The sequence below is a fragment of the Anabrus simplex genome, chromosome 1 (assembly GCF_040414725.1).
Source record: "Anabrus simplex isolate iqAnaSimp1 chromosome 1, ASM4041472v1, whole genome shotgun sequence".
In the NCBI taxonomy this organism is placed as follows: domain Eukaryota; kingdom Metazoa; phylum Arthropoda; class Insecta; order Orthoptera; family Tettigoniidae; genus Anabrus; species Anabrus simplex.
Genome location: NC_090265.1, coordinates 1,006,595,519 through 1,006,611,978, shown reverse-complemented (window position 1 = coordinate 1,006,611,978; position 16,460 = coordinate 1,006,595,519). Strand labels below are relative to the sequence as shown.

General features: G+C 41.3%; 1 protein-coding gene across 1 annotated transcript in view; it reads right to left on the bottom strand.

The window, feature by feature from the left end:
* Positions 1–3,491, bottom strand: part of LOC136875591 (probable cytochrome P450 6a13) — a 51,627-nt gene extending 48,136 nt beyond the window's left edge. Inside the window, exon 1 of the mRNA XM_068225326.1 lies at positions 3,341–3,491. The gene's annotated coding sequence lies outside the window, so the exon portion shown is untranslated. The remainder of the gene's footprint in view (positions 1–3,340) is intronic.
* Between the last annotated feature and the right edge of the window lie 12,969 nt (positions 3,492–16,460).

Genomic DNA, 16,460 nt, shown 5'->3' with positions numbered 1-16,460 from the left:
TCAACTCGGGGGGAGGATATACGAATAAAATATATAATATAACGTGTAACTCGTGCAGTGTTACGCTGTTGAGAGATGTCCTTGGACTACTTGACGCCGAGTTAATGAACTATCGCTATAAACCGACCCACACGCGAGGAACTCGTGGAAGAAGGTCGGAAACTCTGTTATCTCTTGATGTGGCCTTGATCCCGAAAACGAAGAGAACCCAACTTTGTGTTGTACTGTAATGGAGCGAGGATCTCCTAGTGTAGATATGGGCTGAGTGGATCGGGCGGTAGAACCCAAGTTCCCGGACTCGAGCCTGCTTCAGCCAAGTGGTATTTGAACCAACTTAGTACCGGCATTTTTACGGACACGATAAATAACTTTTACGCGAAAAATTCTGGAACCTTAATGTCTCCTAAAATCGTAAGAATAGTTAATGGGACGCAAAACTGTAATTATTATTATTATTATTATTATTATTATTATTATTATTATTATTATTATTATTATTATTATTCCCGCTACTAGGATGAATGGTCAGCGTACTGACCTTCGATCCAGAGGACTCCAGTTCAACTCTTGATCAGGCAACGAATTTAACAGTGTTTGTTTAATACGGGGGACCGGTACTTTTGTTCGCCTTATCCGGATACAAACACCACAGAATCACATTATAGCGAATACGCCCCTTCAAATACTGGTTATCCGCCCGCAAAACTAGGATAAAGTGTCGACACTATTAAATCTTCTTCTATTTTTTCCTACAGATGTGGAGTCGCAGGTGCGAACTGTGTGGATTTGGCCCTGCTTTTTGGCCTGATGCCCTTCCTGACTCCAAACCTCTCTACAGGGATTTATCCAATAGTGTGTGTTTCTGTGGTGGTTGGTAGTGTGGTGAGTCGTCTGAAAATGAAGAGGAGAATATTAGGACGAACACAAATACCCAATCCCCGAGTCAGAAGAATTAATCAGACGCGATTAAAATTCCTGACCCGTCCGGGAATTGAACCCATAACCCTCTGAACCGAAGGACTGACTCAACGCAGACCATTCAGCCAAGGAATATCGACTCCAATAAATAAAGTGTGAAGTAGGCCAGGAAGGTTATTATTATTATTATTATTATTATTATTATTATTATTATTATTATTATTATTATTATTATTATTATTGACGGCTCCGCGGTGTAGTGGTAGTGTGGCTGCCTCTCATCCGGAGGCCTCAGGTTCGATTCCCGGCCAGGACAGGGATTTTTACCTGCATCTGAGGGCTTGTTCGTGATTAAAATTGAGGAGGTATCTGACGGCGAGATAGTGCCCCGGTCTAGAAATCCAAGAATAATGGCCGAGAGGGTCCGTCGTGCTGACCTCACGACACTTCATAATCTGCAGGCCTTCGGGCTGAGCAACGGTCGCTTGGCAGGCCATGGTTTTTTTTATTATTATTATTATTATTATTATTATTATTATTATTATTATTATTATTATTATTATTATTATTATTATTATTATCCTTTTAGTACCGAATGGAGTGGGTAAGGCTCTGCATTCGGGAGGCGCGTGGGTTCGAACCCCACCGTCGGCTGTCCTGAGAATAGTTTTCTCTAATTTCCCATTTTCACTTCCAGGCAAATGCCGGGGCATTTTCTATCCATAGGTCACACTCGATTCCTTCCTCCTCCTGACCGAGTTTCATTCTCTATTTCAGGCCGGGCTGAGTAGCTCAGACGGTTAAGGCGCTGGTCTTCTAACCCCAACTTGGCAGGTTCGATCCTGGCTCAGTCCGGTGCACAGCCCCGTGTCGGTAGATTTACTGGCACGTAAAAGAACTCCTGTGGGACTAAATTCCGGCACCTCGGCGTCTCCGAAGACCTTAAAAAGTAATTAGTGGGACGTAAAGCAAATAATAAACAAACAAACAAACAAACAAACAAACAAACAAACAAACATTCACTATTTCATTAATTTCATCTTCAGTAGCTTCTCAGCTGCGGTTGGGTTCAGGAAGGGCATTCGGCCGTAAAAACGTGCCATATAAACGCTTCTCACCTCATCCTTGACCTCGTATCGAGAAACAGGACGTGCTCGCCATTCCGAAACTCTAGCTGATATAAAATAGCTCACTTGTGACGGCATACTCTCTACACGTTTCATACTGACGTTGTATTATTTCATGGCACTTATTAATCCAAAGATAGAGGAAAATAATAATATTTACTACAATAAAATTGTAACATCAATTAGCGCCTTTAGAACGTTTAGGTCGAACTACCTCCGCAGGTCATTTCTAGATCGTCCGGCATTTTGGAGCTTGATGTCATAATTGTTGACATATAAAAGGACTCTGCACCCAGGTAACAAAATTATCTCAGGTAGATTTCCACTTCACTAGTAGATGATAGCAAATACTTCTTCCTTTATTGCAACTCTGTGATAATATCGAAATGTTACCTAGTATATGGGGACATGCCACTTCTTATTCAGGCATAGCCACAAAACAAATACACACAATTGTGCTTATGCCAGTTGGCACAGTTTATTAAACTGACAAAAAACCTCGCAAAGTACTCGAGATATCAAGAATTACAAAATAAATGGAGGTTATCGCAGGTCTGCGTTGTTAACTAACACGTTCAATCTCCCTGTTGCTATTTATTGACTGATGCACTATATTTGAATGTGTATCTTAGAACAAGCCAAAGAAAAATTGTAACTTCTAACGAAGTGTCAGTCTTACGTGTGGCAGTGACAGTATGGGAGACGCTGAGGTATGTTTGCTGAGTAATGGTCATTCAGAGCTTGCCTAGTGCGTCTAGTTGGTTGAGAGGTGCTACTTACAGGACCAGTCGTGCTGCAATGGAACTTTCTTGTCCGGTGAGGAAGCAATGGTAAACTAGGCTATATCACTCCTTATCTACTCATCATTACGGTGTCACTGTCGGTTTCTTGCTGTTTCCTTTTAAGTGAATGATTTTTGGTAGTGCTAAATGAGGGCTAAGCCAGCTTCTTTTCTGTTTGCTACTTGCTTTACGTCGCACCGATACAGATAGGCCGTATGGCGACGATGGGATAGGAAAGGCCTAGGAATGAGAAGGAAGCGGCCGTGGCCTTAATTGAGGTACAGCCCCAGCATTTGCCTGGTGTGAAAATGGGAAACCACGGAAAACCATCTTCAGAACTGCCGACAGTGGGATTCGAACACACTACCTCCCGGATTTAAGCTCACAGCTGCGTGCCCCTAACCACATGGCCAACTCGCCCAGTAAGCCAGCTTCTAGGCTGATGACTAAACATGCAGTGGATTCAAATGTCAAGCTTGCGTAAGAACATGCAGTAAACTTGTACAGACTTACCTTGCTACTATCTTCAGGCGGTGAAGCTAGCGCCTGAACAATGGACTAATCCTTACTTCTGAAGGTCTTTCTCTACAGCCACCAAGAAGCAACAGCACTGTAATCACTAGTCACTCCGCCTCGCCGCCTATGCTCCTCCTCTGCATCCACCCAGGATGTTAACTACAGGACATAGCCTCATTTCTGAAGCTCACTCTCTGCGAGTTAGGTGCAGCTACCGAAAAAAGGCAGTACCGTTTACCACTAGACACTCAAGCTCATTTCCCCCTCTATCCACTCAGGATAGGGAGTATTGTTTATCACTGGAAACTCAGTACCGCTTTTAAAGCTGTACTCTAGGACAGACTACTGTTAACCTCTAGACACTTGCTCCGCTACTGAAGTTCTGCCGTCCAGTTGCCAAGGACAGAGAGACTGTTAACCTCTAGACACTTGCTCCGCTACTGAAGTTCTGCCGTCCAGTTGCCAAGGACAGATAGTTCACAAAAACCTCGCTTTTAAAGCTCTCCTCTACAAGCACCGAAGACAGACAGTACGGTTACTCACAAGACACCAGCCTTGCTTTTAAAGCTCTGCCCCACCGGCACCAAGGATACATCGTGCCGTTAACTGGCTGCTGCATCATAGTTACTCAGCAGGTTTCCTTCTGTATAATTACTCATTTGCTACACTATCGCGGAGTCGCAAACAGACATGCAACATTCACATAACATTGGGAAGTATAATTCAACTCCCAGAATCTGCAATTTAGCGTTGTCATCCAGTGTTGCTAGTTCTCGCAGATTCTCTCAGTCGCTCCAAGCTCCAAGGGGCTTAAGGGAAGAATCCAGTCTGTTTGTTCAATTCCTTCATCATTACTGATCTCCTGAACTTCTGCACGGAGATGGCTAAACACATCGAGCGAGTGTCTATGCTGTTTGCGTCACGTAGCTGTCAACTCGCATTCGGGAAAGAGTGGGTTCGAACCCTACTGTCGGGAGCCCAGAAGATGGTTTTCCATGGTTTCCCCATTTTTACGCCCAGTTAAATGCTGGGGCTGTACGCTAATTAAGGCCACGGCCGCTTCCTTCCCATTTCTAGCTCTTTCCTATCCCCTCATCGCCTTAAGACCTATCTGTGTCGGTGGGACGAAACGCAAATAAATTGTAAATAAATGGCTAAACACAACGTAGTCGTAAACCCTTCTCTTCATGGGACCTACCAGCTGTACTGCACATAAATGAGAAGGAAGATTGTGAGTAATTAATACAGTAGTTGAAGATAAAATATGAGTAAGAGCCCCTTCTGTCGTACAGGACAGTAGGAGATGTGGAGCGGAAGATTCCCCGTATTCTTCACCTCCATTGCAATGGATGGTAATATTTGTCTTTTTTTTCCTAGTGGTATAATGTCGCACTAATTCAGATACGTTCTTGACAATGATGGGATAGGAAAGGGCTAATACTACATAGGAAACGACCGTGGCCTTAATTAATGTACAGCTCGAGCGAATTAGCTGCGCGGTTCGGTTCACGTAGCTATGAGTCTGCATTTGTGAAGTAGTGGGTTCTAACACTACATCAGCAGGCCATTTTCACACCAGGGGCTGTAACTTAACTAAGACCACTGCTTTTCCAATCCTAGCCATTTCCCATTTTGTATCGCCGGTAATCCTTCATGTGTTCGTGCAACGTTAAACTATTAGCAAAACAACTAAGGAACACACAAATCATTTCCCTGGTATAAAAATGGGAAACCACGGAAAACTCTTACAGGGCTGCTGCTACCCACCATCTCTTGAATGCAAGCTTAAAGCTACACGGCCCTTACAGCACAACCAACTCCTCCGGTGACATTCTATCACGATTTGTCTCTGTCCACAGGGAAGCTATCTTTGTGGATCAAAGGTAGAGTGTCAGGCTGAGATAGCTAATCTTCGAAGGGTGGACAAAATCTTGGCACTCTGACAGTGTACTGAATGTCATCCGACAGATATGAATTATCTTTGCCATAGAAACCGTCTAGCGTAATTCTACTTTCATTGCTCGACAACAGCACAGTCAGTCATCTAAATTAGCAGGCAGGCCGACTAGATAATACTTATGCTATTTATCACGGTAGCTAAGGCCATATTATTATTATTATTATTATTATTATTATTATTATTATTATTATTATTATTATTATTATTATTATTAATAATAGGGACTGCTTAGCCGAGGCTGTAAAGGCGTGCTCGGTTCACTCGGTAAGAGGTGGGTTCGATTCCCCGTCAGGAAGTCAAAAATATTAAGAAACGATATTTCCACTTCCGGAGATAAACATGGCCTTGAGGTTCACTCTGCGTACACCAGAAATGATTACCAGGTTCATTCCTGGTGGCGAAGGTGGCCGGGCGTAGAGCTAACCACTCTGACCCATGAAGTGCCGAGGTTACGGACAGTGGAAGCCTTTACCTTCCACCCATCCAAGGGCCTTCATGGCCTATATGGAGATGACTTTGTTTCATTCATCATCTTCTTCTTCTTCTTCTTATTTTTATTATTATTATGTTAGTACTTTAACGTCGCACTAACTCAAATAGACAGTGACTATGGGATAGAAAAGGCCTAGGACTGAGAAGGAAGTGGCCGTGGCCTCAACATAGGTACCTTGTGTACCGGCCTTCCCTTTCCAACGGCTGTTTGAAATTAGGTAGGGAAACCTTCGACATGTCTACTTGTTACCGCTATGGTGCAAATAGTGAGCCATATCACGATATGCCTCAATATATTACTAACACTGCAGCATAATTGTATTAAATATAGCAGTGAGTAGCTGGAGACAAAGGCATGGACTCTGGAAGGCCGTGGCATAAGCAGAGTGGACCCTATATATAACCAGTGCAAACGTACATTTCAAGTTTGAATCAGGTCGTTGAAAGGTTTGTCAAGAGAGGTCAAGTCACGAATGCTACTTATGGAGCCGCCACATTGGGTCTTTAAGCGAGCGTAACCAAAGGCAAGTGTATTCGAATTTAGAGGATTTCTGATTATGCTTGTTGCTTTAAGGGGCCTAACATCGAAGGTCATCGGCCCTTAGAGGATTTCGGTACCGTACATTGAAATAGAAACAAAATACCAACTATTTTTCATAAAGAATTTAATTGGCCATCTACTGTTCATGTATATATAACTGCATAACACTTAAATATGAATACATTCACAGCTATTTGAATAGAAAGATAATTGAAAGAGCCTGAAATTCATTTTTTTTTTCGAGAAGAAAGAATCAGCACAAATGTCCTACTCTTTTACTGCCTTACAACTTGGTCTTACTGAGTTTCTTATTAATATCATCTGTCAAATACGTAATCATATTGACAGAAACATAGAAATCTGCACAGTACCTGTGTCATATTATGATTATCGGTACATGAAATACTGAACTTGAAGTACTGTACTTAAAGCACTAAAAGACAGTTGTAATAAATTACCTTTAGCGTTTTATTGTTTAAGAAAGTATTTACCGATACTGCGTTTCTAAAAGGTTACCCCAGTATGTTGACAAACACTGAATGCCTCTTGAGTTGATTGCATTAAATTATGTAGGTAACTGTTGTTATCCATTCATGTGGTATTTCTTTGGGTTCTAGGGCAAAAATGCTATGCACATATGCAACAAGAGTGATGTCCTTAGTTATTCTTCACTAGTTTGTTGATAAACCATGCCGCTATTAGTACAAAGTGGTGGTGGTGATTTTTGTTTTAAGAGGAAGTACAACTGGGCAACCATCCTCTATAAACACTAATCAGAAGAAATCAAATGGAAGGGATCCAGCACTTCGAAAAATGAAGGTATAGGCAAAAGAAAGATGGAGGCCACAAAGTGCGTGGAAATGAAAAACTTCCTAGGCCTCGAAGGCGCTAATGCCGTCGCGGTTGGAAAAGAGCAATTGTTGACCAGGGGAGGTCGGATAGGATAGATGAAAGTGAGACCCTGACACAAGTAAGCGAAAGCAATGTCAAGACTCAGCTAAGGGCCTCGTAGTCACAGCCCAAAATAGATTTCCCCCTGTGAGTGGGGGCAATAGAATAACACCCACGATATCCCCTGGGTGTCATAAGGGGCACCTGAAAGGGGCGGCAGGAGCTCCTAGCTAGGGAGCATGGGTTGGCGACCATGGGGCTCTTAGCTGAGTCCTAACATTCACGCAAATGATAATAATAATAATAATAATAATAATAATAATAATAATAATAATAATAATAATAATAATGGTTAAGAAAATTAAAGCCATTGGTAGACAAGATTCCGTGAGAAATATAAATTTAGTCACTATTAAGTTGAGTTACCCTAGGTTAGGCTATTTTAGGGATTACATTAGGATAGACTATTATGTTTGGCTACGGTACGTTAAATTACAGTTAGTGCGAGTGAAGCGAGTGTTGTAATCTTTAAGTATTTGTCCAGCCATATAATGAACTCTAGAGAGCATTTAAGATGAATGAAATTTAGTTGTAAATAATAACTGCAGTAGCGTATAAAATGGTTATTAACAATTGTTGTAGTGATGGCAAGCTGGACACAAATTTGAAACCGACTTTCAACATATTACGTCGTGTTACGTACATTTAGAACGTGTTGAAGAGATTTTAAGTACAGAACAAAAATGGCCAACCGGACACCAGTGGGATCCGAACCCACAACCTCCCGATTTTGCTCGGTCGCTCTACCAATTGAGCTATAGCTATAGTGGCCTAGTCCATCTTTGTTCTGTTGGAAAGGATCTAAGCTACAGGTCTGGTACTAAATGTACGTAACACGACCTAATAGGTTGAAAGTCGGTTTCGATTACAATGCGGTCGTAAAAATTCAATATTCATTGACTTGGCCCTCAACGGGCGACTTAAATGCACTCTACAGAGTGATGGCAGTAGTGTCAGACCTTTAGCTTAAATCCTTTCCATGGACACAAATTGTTGGTTTGAAGCGATAGGCCTATTGTTTGTTGTGATTGTAATTGGTAAAGGAACGGGAACAAGCATTTCAAATATCTGTAAAACATTTCTACATTGCATGTAGGGTTAGAAAGATACTGTCTGTAGTTTACATGAAAAGGAATGGAATGAAATGTTTGGCTTTTAGTGCCGGGAGCGTCCGAGGACAAGTTCGACTCGCCTGGTGCAGGTCTTTTGATTTGAACCCCGCAGGCGACCTGCGCGTCGTTATGAGGATGAAATGATAATGAACACGACACATACACCCAGCCCCCGTGCCAGAGAAATTGACGAATTATGGTTAAAATTCCTAACCCTACCGGGAATCGAACCCCGGACCCCTGTGACCAAAGGCCAGCACGCTAACCATTTAGCCATGCAGCCGGACACATGAAAAGGAAATTTTCATAAATATCAATACTACTATTACACATTTCCTGTTTTTCTTGCTTGTTTTGAAAGACAATTCTCTTTCTTTGGGAGGTTTCTATTATATGTCAAGACTTGGGTGGGTTAGGGACGTTGAAAATTGTAGGGATGGAATTCCACTTGAGTAGTTTCCGTCCATCTGCCCTCTTTAGTTCAAATTGCGGTTCTTCAAAATGATGCTAGAAGAAAATACATAATAAGACCTATAAATATAAAACATCGTTCATATAAACATATTATTATTCAGGAATAATACGAATGTATAACTTTACTAACCTCGCACAAGACGGAATTATCTGTAGGTTGTCATTTGTCACGCCTACAGTTTTGTACCCACTGAGCTCTCTTTTTGCTTATCTCTCGGGAAGCGAAACACTCTAATTCTGTCAGCTGTCTTATTTTGACGATTTGGTGCGGCACAGTATCCCATTTTATTTCAAAATACAAGTAATAACTCACATCATTACATCGGGCACGCCCACATAACAACGATATTTAAGACCCAATATGGCCGCCAACGCAAAGGATTGTGGTAGCGTGGCCAGACCTCCCTAGACAGACCTTGGGCCGTTGGTTGTGAACTTTGTCGTGTAGACCCCCGTTCTAGATTTCAAACCCAACCACTTCGAGCTGAAGGGGCGGTAATTTAAACCTTGGGAACCACTCAACAACTACTCCAGGCTGGCCAACTTTGCTATTCCAATACTGGGATTCTTTGAAATTAAATTGGTATCTCCGCTACCGAGCTTAACTGCACAGGTCTAAATATATTAGAAATTATAGAGTGAATTAACAAGCACCATGAATGAATAGTAGTCTGTTCTTGTAATAACATAAATGTTCTGCGCTTTGAAATAAAAGTTCGTTGAGTCACTAAACAGCCGTTATTAGCCAGAGTCTAATGTTTGTTGGGGAAGAACTGAGCCCAACGGTCTCAGTGAAAGGTTATTTAAACCACCATGGTGGGGGAAGCACTCTCATTCATCCCTGTTTGTTCTCATTGTATGTGTACGAGCAGTCGCTGTATGAACGGAGCTAATCGTCGGTTGCGTGGACTTGCTTAACATTTTCTTTGTGCCGGTGATTTTTTTAAAACTTTGCTGAACGCCGTGCATACATTTTTCTGTTATTATTATAACTGTGAGACTAAGTGTAATAAGAGACCGTAAGTTCTCTGTTGACTTATATAATGTTAAGTTAAGCAAGGTGCGGCAATGGCAGATATGTGAATTTTTCACTAAGTACATTTCAGATGTGAATTAATCAGATTTGAATCCAGTAACTGTTAGCGTGTTCACGCAAAACTGTATCTCTATCTAGCTATGCAAACTCTCTATACGCGTTTGCGATTTAACGTGTGCCGTTCTGTATCTACAAATACGGCTGTGAAGGACTGATGTTGAGCGGGAAATACTCCCTTTATTAAATGACGTGCAAATCGGACTAACATTTGCAAGTTGACTGGAACAAAGTACAGTCTATCATTTAGGTCGATATCCAGTGCACGTGCACGCTAAGCGGTCCAGTTGATATCCAGATATTTCAGCATCATTCCAGACGGCTCCAACCTCAAGAAGACGGCGTCAATGGGATCTTCAGGAATCGAGATGAAGACTGTTCAGCCCATATACTGTGCAGTTATGTGCAGCTAACTTAACTGATCAAGTGATTCGGCGCTGATGGCAGTGGCTGTGAAAGTTAAGTTTCCTTTTTCTGTTTAGCATGCAAACGTAGTAAATGTATAATAGTTATTGGAAATTTCTATCATTTGTAATCGATTGAACGTAAGCCAGAGAGGCATTTGCTTTGTCTTATCTTCATTAATGTAAATGTTGTTCAGGGCTGAAATTGTATGTTCGATCCCGGAGATAATTGTGTATATATTTTAAGTAGATGGGATAAGGGATAAATTTAGGACTATTTAGTTAGATAAGTGTTTTTCTTTGGGATTTTAGTGAACTTTTATTCCCATGTTTTTATTGAGTATGATAGAGTTTTCTACGAATACATTCTTCAAGCATAAGGCTATTCACCGCTACACATGGGAGGCTAGGAGTACCAGATCCATAATAGACTATATCTTAACAGACTTCGAATTCAGGAAATCTGTTAGGAATGTACGAGTTTTCCGGGGATTTTTCGATGATACAAACCACTATCTGATCTGTAGTGAACTAAGTATCTCTAGGCCTAGGGTAGAGAAAGTGAAATCTGTCTGCAAACGAATAAGGGTAGAAAATCTCCAGGACGAGGAAATTAGACGGAAGTACATGGATATGATTAGTGAGAAGTTTCGAACAGTAGACGGTAAGCAGGTTCAAGGTATAGAAAGGGAATGGGTGGCATACAGGGATGCGGTAGTAGAAACAGCAAGGGAATGCCTAGGAACAACTGTGTGTAAAGATGGGAAAAGGCGAACATCTTGGTGGAATGATGAAGTGAGAGCAGCTTGTAAACGTAAAAAGAAGGCTTATCAGAAATGGCTCCAAACAAGGGCCGAGGCAGACAGGGAGTTGTATGTAGATGAAAGAAACAGAGCGAAACAAATAGTTGTTGAATCCAAAAAGAAGTCATGGGAAGATTTTGGTAACAACCTGGAAAGGCTAGGTCAAGCAGCAGGGAAACCTTTCTGGACAGTAATAAAGAATCTTAGGAAGGGAGGGAAAAAGGAAATGAACCGTGTTTTGAGTACTGTAATTCAGGTGAACTCATAATAGATCCCAGGGAATCACTGGAGAGGTGGAGGGAATATTTTGAACATCTTCTCAATGTAAAAGGAAATCATCATGGTGGTGTTGCAAACAGTCAAGCTCATGGGGAGGAGGAAAATGATGTTGGTGAAATTATGCTTGAGGAAGTGGAAAGGATAGTAAATAAACTCCATTGTCATAAGGCAGCAGGAATAGGTGAAATTAGACCGGAACTGGTGAAGTATGGTGGGAAGGCTGGGATGAAATGGCTTCATAGAGTAGTAAAATTAGCGTGGAGTGTTGGTAAGGTACCTTCAGATTGGACAAAAGCAGTAATTGCACCTATCTATAAGCAAGGGAACAGGAAGGATTTCAACAACTATCGAGGTATCTCACTGATTAGTATACCAGGCACCGAGCTCGATAGCTGCAGTCGCTTAAGTGCGGCCGGTATCCAGTATTCGGGAGATAGTAGGTTCGAACCCCACTGTCGGCAGCCCTGAAAATGGTTTTCCGTGGTTTCCCATTTTCACACCAGGCAAATGCTGGGGCTGTAACTTAATTAAGGCCACGGCCGCTTCCTTCCCACTCCTAGCCCTTCCCTGTCCCATCGTCGCCATAAGACCTATCTGTGTCGGTGCGACGTAAAGCAACTAGCAAAAAAAAAAAAAAAAAGTATACCAGGCAAAGTATTCACTGGCATCTTGGAAGGGAGGGTGCGATCAGTTGTTGAGAGGAAGCTGGATGAAAACCAGTGTGGTTTCAGACCACAGAGAGGCTGTCAGGATCAGATTTTCAATATGCGCCAGGTAATTGAAAAATGCTACGAGAGGAATAGGCAGTTGTGTTTATGTTTCGTAGATCTAGAGAAAGCATGTGACAGGGTACCGAGGGAAAAGATGTTCGCCATACTGGGGGACTATGGAATTAAAGGCAGATTATTAAAAGCAATCAAAGGCATTTATGTAGACAATTGGGCTTCAGTGAGAATTGATGGTAGAATGAGTTCTTGGTTCAGGGTATTTACAGGGGTTAGACAAGGCTGTAATCTTTCACCTTTGCTGTTTGTAGTTTAGATGGATCATCTGCTGAAAGGTATAAAATGGCAGGGAGGGATTCAGTTAGGTGGAAATGTAGTAAGCAGTTTGGCCTATGCTGACGACTTGGTCTTAATGGCAGATTGTGCCGAAAGCCTACAGTCTAATATCGTGGAACTTGAAAATAGGTGCAATGAGTATGGTATGAAAATTAGCCTCTCGAAGACTAAATTGATGTCAATAGGTAAGAAGTTCAACAGAATTGAATATCAGATTGGTGATACAAAGCTAGAACAGATCGATAATTTTAAGTATTTAGGTTGTGTGTTCTCCCAGGATGGTAATATAGTAAGTGAGATTGAATCAAGGTGTCGTAAAGCTAATGCAGTGAGCTCGCAGCTGCGATCAACAGTATTCTGTAAGAAGGAAGTCAGCTCCCAGACGAAACTATCTTTACATAGGTCTGTTTTCAGACCAACTTTGCTTTACGGGAGCGAAAGCTGGGTGGATTCAGGATATCTTGTTCATAAGTTAGAAGTAACAGACATGAAAGTAGCAAGAATTATTGCTGGTACAAACAGGTGGGAACAATGGCAGGAGGGTACTCGGAATGAGGAGATAAAGGCTAATTTAGGAATTAACTCTATGGATGAAGCTGTACGCATAAACCGGCTTCGGTTATGGGGTCATGTGAGGCGAATGGAGGAGGATAGGTTACCTAGGAGAATAATGGACTCTGCTATGGAGGGTAAGAGAAGTAGAGGTAGGCCAAGACGACGATGGTTAGACTCGGTTTCTAACGATTTAAAGATAAGAGGTATAGAACTAAATGAGGCCACAACACTAGTTGCAAATCGAGGATTGTGGCGACGTTTAGTAAATTCACAGAGGCTTGCAGACTGAACGCTGAAAGGCATAACAGTCTATAATGATAATGTATGTATGTATGTATGTATGTAATGTATGTATGTATGTATGACAGAGTTTGATAGAGTATTATCCACAGTAGTAGGCTACACGCCTTTCAGCGTTGTGTGTTTAAGGACAAATTAAGTATATAAGTAGAGCAGGTTGTATTTTCTTTGCATGACGCATGTGCAATTTTACCTGTAAACTACGGTGCGACAAGGTTCCATTCGTCGTTGTCACTAGCGTAAAATCTTCATTATTCAGGGCAGGCAGGTATGAGAAATGCTAGGGCATCGAACCGTGAGGAGTCATATGTGAGGCTTGAAAGGCCATGATATATTGTTTGGGCTAAATGTGTGTTAGGTAGACGTGAAGCCGTTATATTTGCCTGGGCACATAAATTTGAATGTGTTAAAGAACCAGCCTATTAATAAGTTCAATTATGCTTTGGGCTGTGATATTATGTGAAAGAATGATTTCCTCGTTGTCGAGAAGAAGTCAGCCGTGGCCGGACTTAGTTTATTTTTGTGAGCTTTAAGAAGGACAGTTAGTTTTGACACAGCTGATTGCGCTGTGAGTCCATTAGAAAGAGAGAGTATTCTACGCGGGTGACCGCTAGAGTCCTGGAATACCGCTCCTTCACCCAGTTTCTTGCTTGTTGTCCCTTACAGCTGATTTGCCAGAGCAATGTGGGAAGATATGTCAAAGAGATGTTATTTACGAGCCTGCGTAACCTGTGAGAATCGAGGATGACTCCGAACCACTCTACCTTCGACAGTGTAATTATATGTGTGTGTTTTGTACTGTATATAATTTGTGTCTTGAACTTTCATTTTTGCTTTGTCATGTGTGTGTGTTGTCATATTGTTTGTGTGTTGTATAAGGGAATTATTGGCCCAGAAGACTAAATTGAGGGAAATTCAGGTTCCAACCCTGATCCATTGCAATTGGGATCGCGTTAATTAATAGAATCTGTGTATTTTGGAGATATATGTGAGGGGCAGCCCTGAATTTGTGTTGATATTTTGTGTTTCCGAATTGTCGGACTGTAAATAATGTTTAATCAAACCAATAACTAGTTATACCAATTATTACGTGCGCATTCACAGAGACAGCATCATATTGCGCCTTAGGGCTACTGGCAGAGGAACTTAACGGATCTACACCATAAGCGAATGTAGCGAGAATCCAGATTTCCACTGTAAATATAATGTATTTGTGATTTAATTTGCGGGATGTACCCGTGTTGCTTTGATTGATTTTCTTTGATTTATGTAATTATTTGGGTGTGTATCACCAGAACAGACCATTTTAGATCGTTTTACTTCGTTTTTTATTACAAATTAGTATGAGGTATATACATGTGCTTTTGGGATAATAAATCCATTATACCCGATTCATTCAGTAGCTATGTATCCACTTGTCCTGTCTATATACTTTTAGTATGATTTAAGTAGAGATCTTTGTGTTACTCTTTATTTTTCGAACATAACCACGCGCTTCCACCCTGAGCTTAGCCCAATTTGGAGACAGGAAATGGTGCAATAGTGCTCCATAATTGCAATCAATATTTTCAAAGTGTTTTAGATTTACTTGCACTCGTGTGGAAATAACATCTCAGTTTAGCACGCTACTAGGCCTGGAGTGCTCAGATTTGGCTACGTATTTTTTTCACTACTGGACTCATGTGAAAAATTCAGACAGGTCTAGCGGTCTTTTTTCTCTTATTCTGAGTCGCTTGGGAACACTATCTGGGTCTTCAAGAGTAAGTTCAAAATAAAACATGTTTCCCTTGGGTTTTCCATGAGTAACCGCCAGGACTGCAACTTGCGCTACGGGGTTCGTTTCCACCTAAAGTACGGAGTTCGACCTCTGCATGGTGCTATAGCCGAATATTTTATTAACGTAAAATGAACATATTTGGACCGTAATATGGTGATGCGGTACAATATACATTTTGGAAGGTAACTGATGCACCAAATTAACACAATTAAGATACGTTATAGAGAGGATCACAATGCCGCAAGTTTCAGGTCTGTTGCTTGCCCTATTACGCTACCATATCACAATGAAATCAGTGATGTGAAGAGTTCATGGTTATAAACGCTAGACAATGGAGTGTACAAACACCTAGGAATAAGTGTCAGAATAAATAATTTACTCATAGGTCATTTGTCCTGTATCTCGATGCATATAATGGTAAAAAATTAAGCAGTTAGGACTTTTATGATAGGAAGAACATGTTACAACGCAGCTGCGATGAAATGAACAGTGCAAAAGATCGGCACCCTCATTGGGAGGGTAAGAGCAACCTGTGACGTAATGTTTATATCTCAGAAATGACTTGTGTGTAGCAAGTGGACATATATGACTCAGTTCATATCGGGGGAATATTTGAGCATTATTTTAATTCACGGCGAATGCTCGTGCAGCTGCGGGGATGTGCGCTGAACGATTTCCATTAGGAAGGGCTCCATTTCGAAGAACGACCAATGTCACCATTGACCTGCATTTTGGGTTGTCGCCCAGGTATCAGATTCCCTATCAGTTGCTTTCCTTGTCTTTTCTTAAATGATTTCAAAGATGTTGGAAATTTATGAAACATCTCCTTTGACGCATTCTTCAAGTACCAAAATCCTCTTCTTCTCTCCCAAATTGTCTTGAATTCTAACTTTATCTTCATTTTATGATCTTTCCAACATTAATATAAATCATTCAATCACGTTCCCCAGATTTGCATTTAGGGCTGTCGCCTAGCTTGCAGATTGCCTATCAGTTGTTTCCGACTCTTTTCTTAAATTATTTCAAAGAAGTTGCGAATGTATCGAGTAGCTCCCCTGGAAAATTATTCCAGTCCCTAATTCCTCTTCCTCTAGTCGCAAAACACACTAATCCTGAATTCGAACTTTATCCTCATATTATGAATTTCCTTACTTCAAAAACTGTAGTATATTCGGGCTAGAACACTTGTTATCAATTATAAGACATCATCTCTACTCCATGAAATACCCGTTTATTTAAATTTCTTAACATTAATAAATCAGGGTACAAGAAATCCAACAGGTGACCCAAATCCTCGATAAAGGTATGAATCTAC